The sequence below is a fragment of the Panthera pardus genome, unplaced genomic scaffold (assembly GCF_024362965.1).
Source record: "Panthera pardus isolate Hobbes unplaced genomic scaffold, ASM2436296v1 HiC_scaffold_3, whole genome shotgun sequence".
Lineage (NCBI taxonomy): Eukaryota > Metazoa > Chordata > Mammalia > Carnivora > Felidae > Panthera > Panthera pardus.
In genome coordinates this window covers 52,366,941-52,378,314 of record NW_026526876.1, presented here as the reverse complement: position 1 = coordinate 52,378,314, position 11,374 = coordinate 52,366,941, and the positions used below count along the sequence as shown (strand labels likewise).

At 49.2% G+C, this 11,374-nt stretch overlaps 1 long non-coding RNA gene across 1 annotated transcript; it reads left to right on the top strand.

Annotated features, from left to right (window-relative positions):
- The first annotated feature begins 9,201 nt into the window (after positions 1-9,201).
- LOC109251927 (uncharacterized) lies at positions 9,202-10,929 on the top strand. Its single transcript, XR_002073776.2, has 2 exons — positions 9,202-9,465; positions 10,144-10,929. It is a non-coding gene; the product is annotated as an uncharacterized LOC109251927 (long non-coding RNA).
- Positions 10,930-11,374: the final 445 nt, after the last annotated feature.

Here is an 11,374-nt window from a genome sequence, read left to right as displayed (position 1 = left end):
TTAATTAATATTTGTGGAATGCATAAATCCATGAACCAAGGAAGGGCTCCAGCAGGAAGGGACCGGAGCCCTGTGTGACAACAGTGCCCGTTGGCACATCCCTCCATTCCCCTGTAACAAGGGAAACAAGGCACTGGCAGCTGCAGTGCGAGGGCCCAGGGCCTAGAGGGGACGCTTGGCACAGGCTTTATGCCCCGGATGCCCCCTCCAGACATGAGGAAAGGAAGCTGGCATCCCTCTCCGTCTTTGCTTTTTTTTGTCTCCTAAGCAGGTGAGCTTAGGGGATGTAGCTAGATCACCCCGGAGAGAGAGCCCCATGTTGTGGTTGGGGCTGCAAGTGAAAGGCCTCCCTTTGGAAGTCTGTGAGCAGGAAGGTGGTGATTCTCCCTCCTGGGGATGCCTTTCTTCCTGGCTCCCATCCCTGGTTCTGCTTCCCCCATCACCCCTGCCCCCCAGGAGCACAGGGTCCCTCTCTTTCTCCAGGTCACTCATCCCTGCTTGGTCCAGCCCACTGCCTCTACTGGGAGGAAGGAGGGACATTCTCCCCGTGGACCATAGAACAGTGCAGGTGGGGGCTCATCGGATTGTGGGGGAGGGGCATGTTGATAGCCAAGCTCCACCCTTCCTCCCCATACCATGGGCCTCAAAGTCTTTAACCTGGGTTCCCCTAGTGAAGTGAACCTTTTGAATGGCCCAAACCGTAGCAGCAACCCCCATGCACAGATCTGGAGCTGGCCTTGACCACACTCAATGCTTCTCTCCTCATCTCCAGGGCTCCCTGCCACACCACCTATGGTCCCCACCAGATTGTGGCTACTTGAAGGAGGCGACGATGGCTGGCATCTCTTTGCAGTGTGCCAGGGCTTAACACAGTGCCTGCTCCCCAGCAGGAAGCCAGAGGTCAGTGTCACTGTCCTGTGAACCCTGCCTGGCTTTCTCCATCTTCACCCCGGCCTCCTAGGCTCAGGCTGCCCTGATTTCTGAGCCATTCCCACTCCAAGTGTGGCCTGTGGCAGGTGCAGGATTTGGGGCCCAGCTTTGTGCTCCTGGAAATCTGCCAACTTGAGAGCTTACGTAGGTGAGCCTTGGGAACACCAGGTGCCATCCTCATGCCAAGCCCGCCCCCCTACCCCTGCTTCCCCACTGGGCTGGACTTAATGCCCCCCCCCCACCTCAGTTAGGGACCAGCTTTGGTCACCTGCCTGTCTCTTTGATCTAAGCACCCCTTCCCAGTTTACCATTCATTCTCTCACTCTTTCTTTCAACCCCAGCTTTCTGATACATGTTCTGAGCCAGGAGGAGGGAATGAGGTTGTGATGTGTGGGTCCGCACAGTTCCTGAGGCTCAAGAAAGTCAAATGAGAGGCAGTCAGATGTGATGGAGTCAGGAGACCCAGAGGGCCCTTGTCTCGCTTAGCGAGAGCTCCCCGGACACCAGGGAACCCCTTCCTCTCTCCTGAACTTTGGCTCATCACCCTTAACGAGCAGTTGCAAGGACTAGAGATAGTGGTTCTTAAAACTTAAGAGTCTGATGAAAACAGGACTGCTTCCAAAAAAACCAGATGTATTCAGAGACGACATTTTGCAAAATGTATGAAAAGCACTTAGCTGACCCTGGAACCAGGACTGGGATGGTGTCAGGGATTTCCAAGTCCTTCAGTGACTTAGAGCCCAGAGCCATACAGTTGATAACTCCAGCACCCCTACGGAGCGCGCCCACTCAGACGTCAGGTTCGTGTTTGTCTCTGTTCTTAATTTTTTTGTTTGCTTCATTTTGACCTGAAACCATGGTGACATCAGGCATTTTTTGACTGGGTCCCGACCACACAGCAGAACAGATGCGTGATTTCTGGTCTTCGGGACAGGCATCCTCCTTTCCAACCACACTGAGCAAGCAACAAGCTCCTGGCAGCCAGAAGGGGGTGGGCGTGGGGGCTGATTCATCTTCCTAATAAAACCCATCCATCCAGTTTCTAGAGAAAACAGATTGGAGATCTCCCCAGAGCTAGACGTGGGGAAATAAAGTAATAACGTTATCAGTCTTCACAGAGCTATTTAAATACAGATTGGGTTGCTGGGGAGATAAAAGGGAGCCCCTTTTGTTATGAAAATGAAGGGAAGTAGGAGGGTTGAGTTTCTGTTTTGATATGCTAATGAGCGTGATCACCTCCTGGGTGGGGACCGCTGGGGAGGCTGTGTTGCCCAGCATATTTATTTGTGCAGTTTAATTTAACAGCTAGGCTACAACAGGGCTGCAATCGGGATTGTGTAAAGATAATTACAGCCCCATTATTAATCAGACGCCTGCGGGAAGCAGCTTGCTGGCTTGCTGCTGCCTGGGCTGCGCACGAATCGCAAGCCGGCCTCGACACAGCACCATTGTGGTCTCATTCTGCCATCTAGTGGCCACTTCAGGAATTGCCTGGGGGGGAAACGGAGTTCAAAAAAACCAAAAACACAAAAAAACAAAAACCGAAATATTTTGGTTTCTTTTCAAATGGTGCCAGCCACCTCCTAGAAGGAAAAGAAACTGCTGCCATTTCTGAAAAAGTAAGATACAGCCTAGCCTTTGGAAATCAGGCAGCCAGTCTTCTCTTTTTAGTGATGATGCTGAATCAGATCTGAAAGCGTAACTTGCTCAAGGACACGGTTTTTGGCTGGGATTAGTATTTTTAATTTCAAATCCATTGATTTTCCTAAAATGCCAGTGTATAGAAACACAAATATTTCTCCAACCCTTCATGTTTTCCGTTTTTCAAATGCATACATGAATGAATGAATGATTCAGTTCCTTTCATTCCTGTACAGGCAGGAAGGAGGGACTCACCCTCTTCCTGCCTTTCCTCATCTGCCTTATCTATTCTTGTTTCGTTTTGTTTTGTTTTTATTTTTTTAATTATTACTTTTTATTTTTTTTTAATTATTTATTTTTGAGAGAGAGAGAGAGAGAGAGATCACAGGGGAGGGACAGAGAGAGGGAGACACAGAATCCAAAGCAGGTTCCAGGCTCTGTCTGAGCTGTCAGTACAGCCTGATGCGGGGCTTGAACTCATGAACAGGGAGATCATGACCTAAGCTGGTCAGTCACTTAACCTATTGAGCCACCCAGGTGCCCCTGCCCTTGTTTTTTCTTACGCAGCTTGTGTGAAACTCTTCCTGTCCATCCTTCCCCTCTTCCTCTTGCTTACCAGCATCCATCCGTCCTTCCCAGCCCATTCTCAGACTAGGTGGAGGGTCAGATATGGAGAGAGAGGGGGTTCTTTGTAAATTCACCAGGCGAAGGTTCCCAGCAACTGAGCTCTGGACATTCCCATAAAGTCACAGGCATGCCCCAAAGTCACCCATATAGAAGCAGGCCAGGTCTGGTCACTACATCCCTTGGGAGGCCACCGCCCAGCCCCTGGCTGAGTTCCTGAGGAGCTCCTGGGGACAGCTGACTGTGGACGCATCTGTGTCCCCAGCTGGAACGCTGTTCTGTATAGAACTTGTTTGTGTGACATGTCATGCATTTCTGCTCAGAGTTGCACGCACACGATCACGAGGGCCTTAGCTGGCTTGCGCTCCGTATCTGGCCTCGGGATCAGAACTGGCCCTTCTGTTCCTGACCCCAAGAGGGTTCATGGTCCTCACATTCCTCCTGGAGCCAGACCAGGCTGGCCCCCTGGGATGGATCTGGGAGGGGAGAGGAATGAACAAATGCCCAGGCTCCTCAGATTGTGAGATACAATGAGAAAAAAAAACCCAGTTTGCTCAGGACTGCACGTAGGTCCGCTGAATGATGCACCACGGATCACACACAGGTAGTATACATATTGCCCTGGTGGGAATAGTTAGTTGGAAGCCTCACCTGAGGGGAAGATGCTCTGCTCAGGACCCTCAGTGGGGACTCGAACCAGTCGTTCACCGTGGGCCTTCCCCAGCCAGAAGGTTGGATGTTGCGAGAACCCGATTTGATGTACTAACCCTTCTTTGTTCTTCTCTGTACTTCTCCCCCTCTTTATGTGTACTCTGACTGTTTAACTCCGTAAAGCCCCTCTCCCTTGTCATTAATAAAACTTTCCTCCACGAAACAGAGCGTGCCGCTCTCAGGAATCACTATTTTTCAGAACAAACACAAGCTCTGGAAGGGTGGCCGCTGGGTCTAATTGCCATTGACATTCTTTATCAGAAGGAGTCCAGCGTCTAAGGCAGGGGGTTTGCTCAAACATGAATATCAGATAAAGAACAGATACAGCTAAACAATAGCTCCCAAAGCACATTGGCCCTAATCCCTGAAGTTTGTGAATGTTACTTTATATAACACGGACTTTGCCAGTAGGATTAGATTAAGGATTTTAGGGATAAGATTACTCTGGATTATCCAGGGGGTTGGGGGGCAGTGTCATAAACAGTGTCCTCATAAGAGGAAGGCACAGGGAGCGTGGACCACAGAAGAGGAGGAACGGATGAAAAGAAGAGATGATGGTGATGGAGGCACAAGCCAAGCAATGCTGGGGACCACCAGCAGCCAGAAAAGGCCGCGAACACATTCTCCCCAGAACCTCTCCGGGAGAGCAGTGTCCTTGGTCTCACGTTGGTTGCAGCCCAGTGAAACCCACGTCAGACTTCTGACTTCCGGAACTACAAGAGCGTAAACTTGTGTTGTATTGAGCCACTCGGTTTGTGGTAATTTGTTACAGCAGCAGCAGGAAGCTAATATGGTATCTTGCACTGGGGACAGTTTCTGCCTGATTTTGGGTCTTTCTGGGTATTTCTCTGGGCTGCCACCTTGGCTTAGTGCACAGATTTGGTCTGGTAAAGTTCCTAGCCAGAAGAGTTCCCTGTGGCCAGGGCGAGGGGGTGCCCTTCCCAGCCGGGGCGGGGAGGGGGTGCCCAGAAACCTCTCCTGGGTGCAAGTGCAAGAAAGTAAACCCCAGCTCTTGTGCAGGGAGTTCACACACACGGCAGGACAGGGGAGGGCACGTTTTGGCTACAGCTGGCAAAAGGGGAGTTTGAGCTCTGGTCTGACATAGATCCCCCCCCCCCCCAGTCTATGTGTGGGGACTCATCCCCAAGCTCTTAACCTTAAAGCCACCAGCACAACCATTTTCTAGTGACAAGGGGCATTTGTTAGACAATGCTACAGAAAGGACTCGTCATCTGAAGGACTGGTTCCTGAAGTCCCACTGCTGTATCTGCCAGCAGCTGTCTGAGGGCTAAGGTTGGCTGTGCCAACAGCACTGGACGGGGTCAGCACTCACTAACTGGAAGTGCCTGGAGAGCTGCCGATGGCCCCTGGTCAGGTGCTATGGCCTAGTGAAGGGCTGTGCCACTCGTCCCATCGGTCTGTTAGAAGGCTACGTCATGTACATTGGTCAAGTGTGTTCAGATTGCCCCAGGCAGATTGCAGGGGTGTGGTTGTTCAATTAAAAGGGGAATAGAAAGCAGAGTTGCCCATTGGCTGGACTGAGCATTCACCACGTGCTAAGTAAGATCAGAGCAGATCTATCTTTCTTTCTCTTTCTTTCTTTCTTTCTTTCTTTCTTTCTTTCTTTCTTTCTCTTTCTTTCTTTCTTTCTTTCTTTCTTTCTTTCTTTTCCTTCCTTCCTTCCTTCCTTCCTTCCTTCCTTCCTTCCTTCTTTCTTTCTCTCTCTCTCTTTCTTTCTTCCTTTGTTCCTTTTATTTTTATTTTTTTAACGTTTATTTTTGAGAGAGAGACAGCGCAAGCAGGGGAGGGGCAGAGAGAAAGGCACAGAGTCTGAAGCAGACTCTAGGCTCTGAGCTGACAGCACAGAGGCAGATGCGGGGCTTCAACTCATGAACCGCAAGATTACGACCTTGTCAAACACTTAACTGACTGAGCCACCCAGGCATTCCCCACCCCGCACCCTTTTTTTTTTTTTTTTGGAAAGGGAGAGACAGGGCATGTGAGCAGAGCAGGGATAGAGGAGGAGGAGGAGGAGGAGGGGAGAGAGAGAGAGAGAGAGAGAGAGAGAGAGAGAGAGAATCTCAAGCAGCCTCCACACTCAGCAGAGAGCCCGACATTGAGCTCCATCCCACAACCCTGGGATCGTGACCTGGGCTGAAACCAAGAGTCAGAGCTCAACCGACCGAGCCACCCAGGTGCCCCCGGAAGGTGAGGCCCACCACCTTCCCACTGTGCATTTTCATTCTGGCACACTTAGGTGGACATCACATCAAGCAACATTTCTTCATTAATGGCTGCCCCCCTCTACCCCCATTCTCCCACAAACTCCCTGAGAGCTGAGACGAATTTTCCTTTCAAGATCATCCAAACCTAGCACCGATCTGGTAGATGTCATCACTCAACAAAGGGCGCTGAGTGACTGACTACAGCATTCAGTCTCCCAGCGATATCCATTGAAAGGTACAATTCTTCTCTAAAACCCTGCTTCTGTTCATCAGAAGCCTCTGAGAGGCCCCACTAGTCCTGAAGACACATGCTGCAGACTCTTGTGCTGGGCTCCAGGTGGGTCAGTGCTCAGGGAGCTGCTGCGTGATTCTCTCAGTGACCCTGGATCCTCCCATCCCTGTCCTTCCTGGGCCCAAGAAGAACCAGGAATCAGAGTCTGATGGATTCATTTCCTGGGGCCACACATTATCCTAGTGCTAACAGTGGACAAAGTGAAGACACTTTCCTCCTTGGGACTTTCTCATGTCCCTCTTGTGTCCTCCAGCTGGAGTGACAGCAGCTAGCTTCCTTCCCTGGCTGGCATCAGCCTCCTGCTCTTTCTCTCCCATTCTCCCCTTGCAGTTTGTACCCTGTGGCCTTGATCACTGTGGGGCGTATAGGAGCTTGATGGGGGAGGGGAGCTCCTTTCTGTTTAAACCCACATAGGTTTTCGCTGGTCCCCCAACAAATAAAGTTCTTAGGCCCTTTACCCCACGTTTCTAGAAGGCCGCACATACAACACACAGCTCAAAAATAAATGTGGTGAAATGCTCCTCTGTAGTCTGCCCTCCAGATCCACTGACCAGCACCTACATAGAACTACCTGGAACCCTAAGCATCTGTTTTGTGATTGACAGTGTCTGGTCCCCGGACACACTCCTGCCCATCTCTCGCCCCGTGGCCTCCGAACCAAAGGAAGCTGTGTTGGAATTCGAGGCAGGCGTGTGTTGCTGTGTGGCCGTGCGGATAGAGACCGTGGAGGGTATGAACTGCAGAAGCCTCGGGGTTAGCAAAAAGGGAAAGCCATGAACTTTTCAAATCCCTCTTCTCAGACGGTAGGGCAGCAATTGATTCCTGCTTAAAGAGAAGGTCCAAGCTATTGTTTCTTTTGCTGTCATGTGTCGTTCTGGCAGAACCCATGACTTGGTGCGGTGTTTACAAAATCACAAACGTAAGAGAGGCGGCTGAAGATCGTGTCGCAATAAGAAATAACTTTATTCTGAAATGTGTGTGGATAGTGTGTATGTGTGTGTCTATATAAACAGGAGTCAGTGACAATCATAACATAAGTGATAGTGTATTGGGGTTCGGAACAGAACCCATAAGATATTAGGGGTTTATAGAAGAGGAGATTTATAATAAGGTTTGGCTCATGCAACTATGGAAGCCAAGAGGTCCCAGAGTCTGCTGTCTACAAGCAGAAGAGGAAAGCTAGTGGTGGTGTCCAAGGCAGGAGAAGACGGACGCCCTAGATCAAGCAAAGGGAGAAAATTCACCCTCCCTCTGGCTTTTTGTTCGATTCAACCCGTCAACAGGTTGGACAATGTCCACCTGCATCAGTGACAGCCTCTTTCTTTACTCAGTTGACTGATCCAAATGCTAATCTCTTCCAGAACACCCACACAGTCACACCCAGAAATCACATGTACCAGCTCTCGGGCCATCAAGTTGACACATACAATTAACCATCACAGATAGTAATTTTTGGTGACACTTACATATTTAATAATATCTTTTGAGACAATGACCTATCACATATAGGCCCTTTGCAGTGTCTGAACACAATAGGTAAAATTCATGGTCTTCTTCTGAAACTAAGAATTATTTTCATTAATGTGTTTATCGACAATTTTAGTTGCTACTGTCTCAGCAGAGCAATCTGTCCAAACTGGAATTAATAATAATAATAAAAGAGTAAGAATTACAAATACTCAGGAGAAGTCATCTGATTTGCTATGACTGCCAATAAAACATGTCTTAGGTGAATATATTGACTATTAGAAGGCAATTAGTGTCTTTGCTGAAATGAAAGCAAGAAAAATAAATTTTATGTAATAAATGTATGATATTTATAAGTAATGCATGTTTTTATTTTATTACTCATCTGAATCTCACTGTATCACCAACAGAACAGCCACACGTGAGCAATAAAAATTGAATGTAGTCATCTTTGATATTTTGCCTTCAGTCATATACAAACCACAGCCAGATTGTATGTATATATAAAGCAAGATGTGTGTATAAAATTATATATATGTGTGTGTGTGTGTGTGTGTATATATACATATATATACATATACACACACACACACACACACACATATATATATATACACACACACACACACACACACATATATATATATATATACATACACACACACACACCACATAGATGCATATATATGTGTGGCAAGACTTTATATATAAACATTATATATTTTCACGTGTAAAACTCTAAATGTATACATTTTATACACACATGTAGCTATATATATAGATAGATAGATAGATATAGATATAGATATACCTGTATCTAGAAAGATAGGTATGATAGAAATTTATAAAGATATATTCTTCAAGGCAAGAGGACAGAACATATTCTATTTATTTGGGAAGGACTTGATTTTTGCCTCTTGAATATTTAAACTTAAGGTCTACCGGCCTCCATTTGCTTTTGTGCTTGAGTCCCCCAAATTTAAGAGTGGGTCTGCCCCCGGCGCCTGACTTTGCAACAAACATCTGAAGTACGATATGTGTAGCAGCCTGAACAAGAGGAGGTTCCTCCTAAAACATGTGGTTAGCGGGCTGGTCTTGTACCCTGTGGCAGAACTTTCCAGCTGACGCAGCATACAGAAATCACTTTTACAATGCGTTTGCTTCACCTGATGTTTTGGGTTCAAGGGACACCATACGGAAGTACCACTGAGCGCAAGGATGTGACAATCAGGTGACTGTCACTTTGCAGGTGCTCCATGAAGTCACAATGCCCACTGGTCTGCATCCACTGGCAGACAGTCCACTCGCATAGTCCTTACCAAACGGACACATGCCCGGCCCCTGCCCCAGCCACAGCCGACTGGACCAGCCGTGGATTCCTGGCTCAGTCCAGGCCAGTCACGTTCTCTGTCCTGGGGACAAGTTAGCTGCAGGCACTGCACGTCAAGCTGTGTTTGAGAGGAGGAGGCCTGTGGGGGCCCCATCTGGAGCAGGGGAGCAGGCATGGATGGAAATGAAGCAGGGAGGCCCTCTCAGAGAGGAAAGAAGAAGGCTGCAGACAAGTAGAAAAGCAGGGTGAGTGACGGTAGCAATGGACAGGAACCTCGGTCCGTGATTTCCAGTCCCTGTGGGGCCTTGGCATCCATCTGATATTTTTCTGTCCCTCTACTTTGGGACATTCTCTGTTTTAATGAAGTTAGTCCTTTGCAATGATAAGACCTGAATGAGACAGAGAAAGTGAAAGGGAGGAATAAACTCAACCGAGGTTACACAATCAGGTTAGAACCAGACTCAGACGTTCCGACTCCAAGTCCAGGGCTCTTTCCCCTCGCGCACCCTGACCCCGGTTTCAGCTCATCATGAGGAGCCGTCAGGGTACACGTGGCCTTGACCTTGACTCCCAGGAGGCCAGGGATCACAGATCCTGCCCCTCATCCTCTCTCTGGGGGGTTGGCATCACATTTGGTGCAGGGGCTGTTGGCTTGGCGAGCAGCCCGTGGTATGCTCCCCGGCCCTGGTAGGTAGTTCAGTCCACCTTCGTCAGCCCAACGACATCCTCTGGTTCCATGTCAGCAGGGCCTCCCTCTTCTCCCCAGGCACTGGGGACACACTGCCTCATTGCTCACTAGTTTCCGGTTACTCTTTCCCGTCTTTCTGAAAAGGTGCTCCCAGGTCATCGGCTTTGGCCAAAGCCACAGGAATAGAGGTGAGCCCATGTACAACACACTACATGTTCTTTTCCCTCTGCCGCAGCCACGGATCATGTTCCAGTAGTCGCTGCCCCTTCACGCCCGGTCCCAGGGTGAGGACGGTGCAGAGCACAGCCCTGGCCAGCCTGGGCAGGAAACCTCTCAAGCCACCGAGACGTGCTGGTTGATTGTTCCTGCGGCACAATCTCGGTGGTTTCTAACTGATACAAGCTGGGCCCCTTCTCCCCATCCTCTTCCGGGCAACCCTTCCGATGACCTTTCAGTGCTGGGTGATTTCTCCTGCAACACATCCCTCCGGAGGACTGCTCTGCTCCCCGATTCTCAGGCCTTTGCTAGTTGGCGTCCTTCATTCCAGAATGTTCTGTCGTGGAGCAGTCTGCATCTTGGGCATCTCAGCGGTGCACACGGCGGAACCAAGCCCTTTGTTTCCATCATGGCCTGGCTCTCTTCTCTTTCCCCTCTATTTTTCTGATCTTTGCCTTCTCTCTTCTGCTCACGGGTCATCAGCCTTGGCAGCTTCTGGCCCTACACGTATAAAACAGCCTGTTCATCAAACAATTCTCGACCTGCACCAGGGTTAGCACCCCTCACCCCTCACCCTACCTGCTCCCCAGAGGAGAAAGAACAACAGACGAAAATAACCACGATGTTGACAGAATGGAACTTGATAGTGTACAATTGTAAAAAACTTCCATTTTTTTCTCCCTCTCAGGACTATCTGACAAATCCAGTCTATCAACCCTGTCTCCCCACCCACAGATGGTATCTCAGGCAGGTCTCTCCATTTCTTGTCACTTTCAGGAAATTAAAACCCCTTTGGTCACTGCTAGTCCTTAAATGGTCTGATTTCAGCGATAAAATGTCCAGTCTCTCGTAATTCTTAAAACTTGGAACTTTCCAGTCTCCCTGGAAGCCTGGAGTGGGTAATGCCAGTGTGGTTGGGTTCTTTTCTTTTTCCACCTCCCCTGATGATTCCTGATCCTTCCAGAAAGAGCTTTTGGAGAACAGATTGGGGGCATAGATGTTTCTACTTGACAGATGCTGTCATGATTTGGTTTTGGAGCAAGATGGGGTCAGAGGCTATTCAAAAAAAGAGGACTTTTCTCTAGTCACATTTTGGGGGGCCTCTGGGGGCCCCTCTCATGGGTTTCACTGTGCTGTATGGCTCTTCGGCGTGGGTGATGCGCTCCCCGTGAGATCTCCAGTGGGCACCCCGCCATGACGTTTTCCCCAGCAGTCACTTGGGAGTGCCCCCTTGCTCCCACAGGCCACCT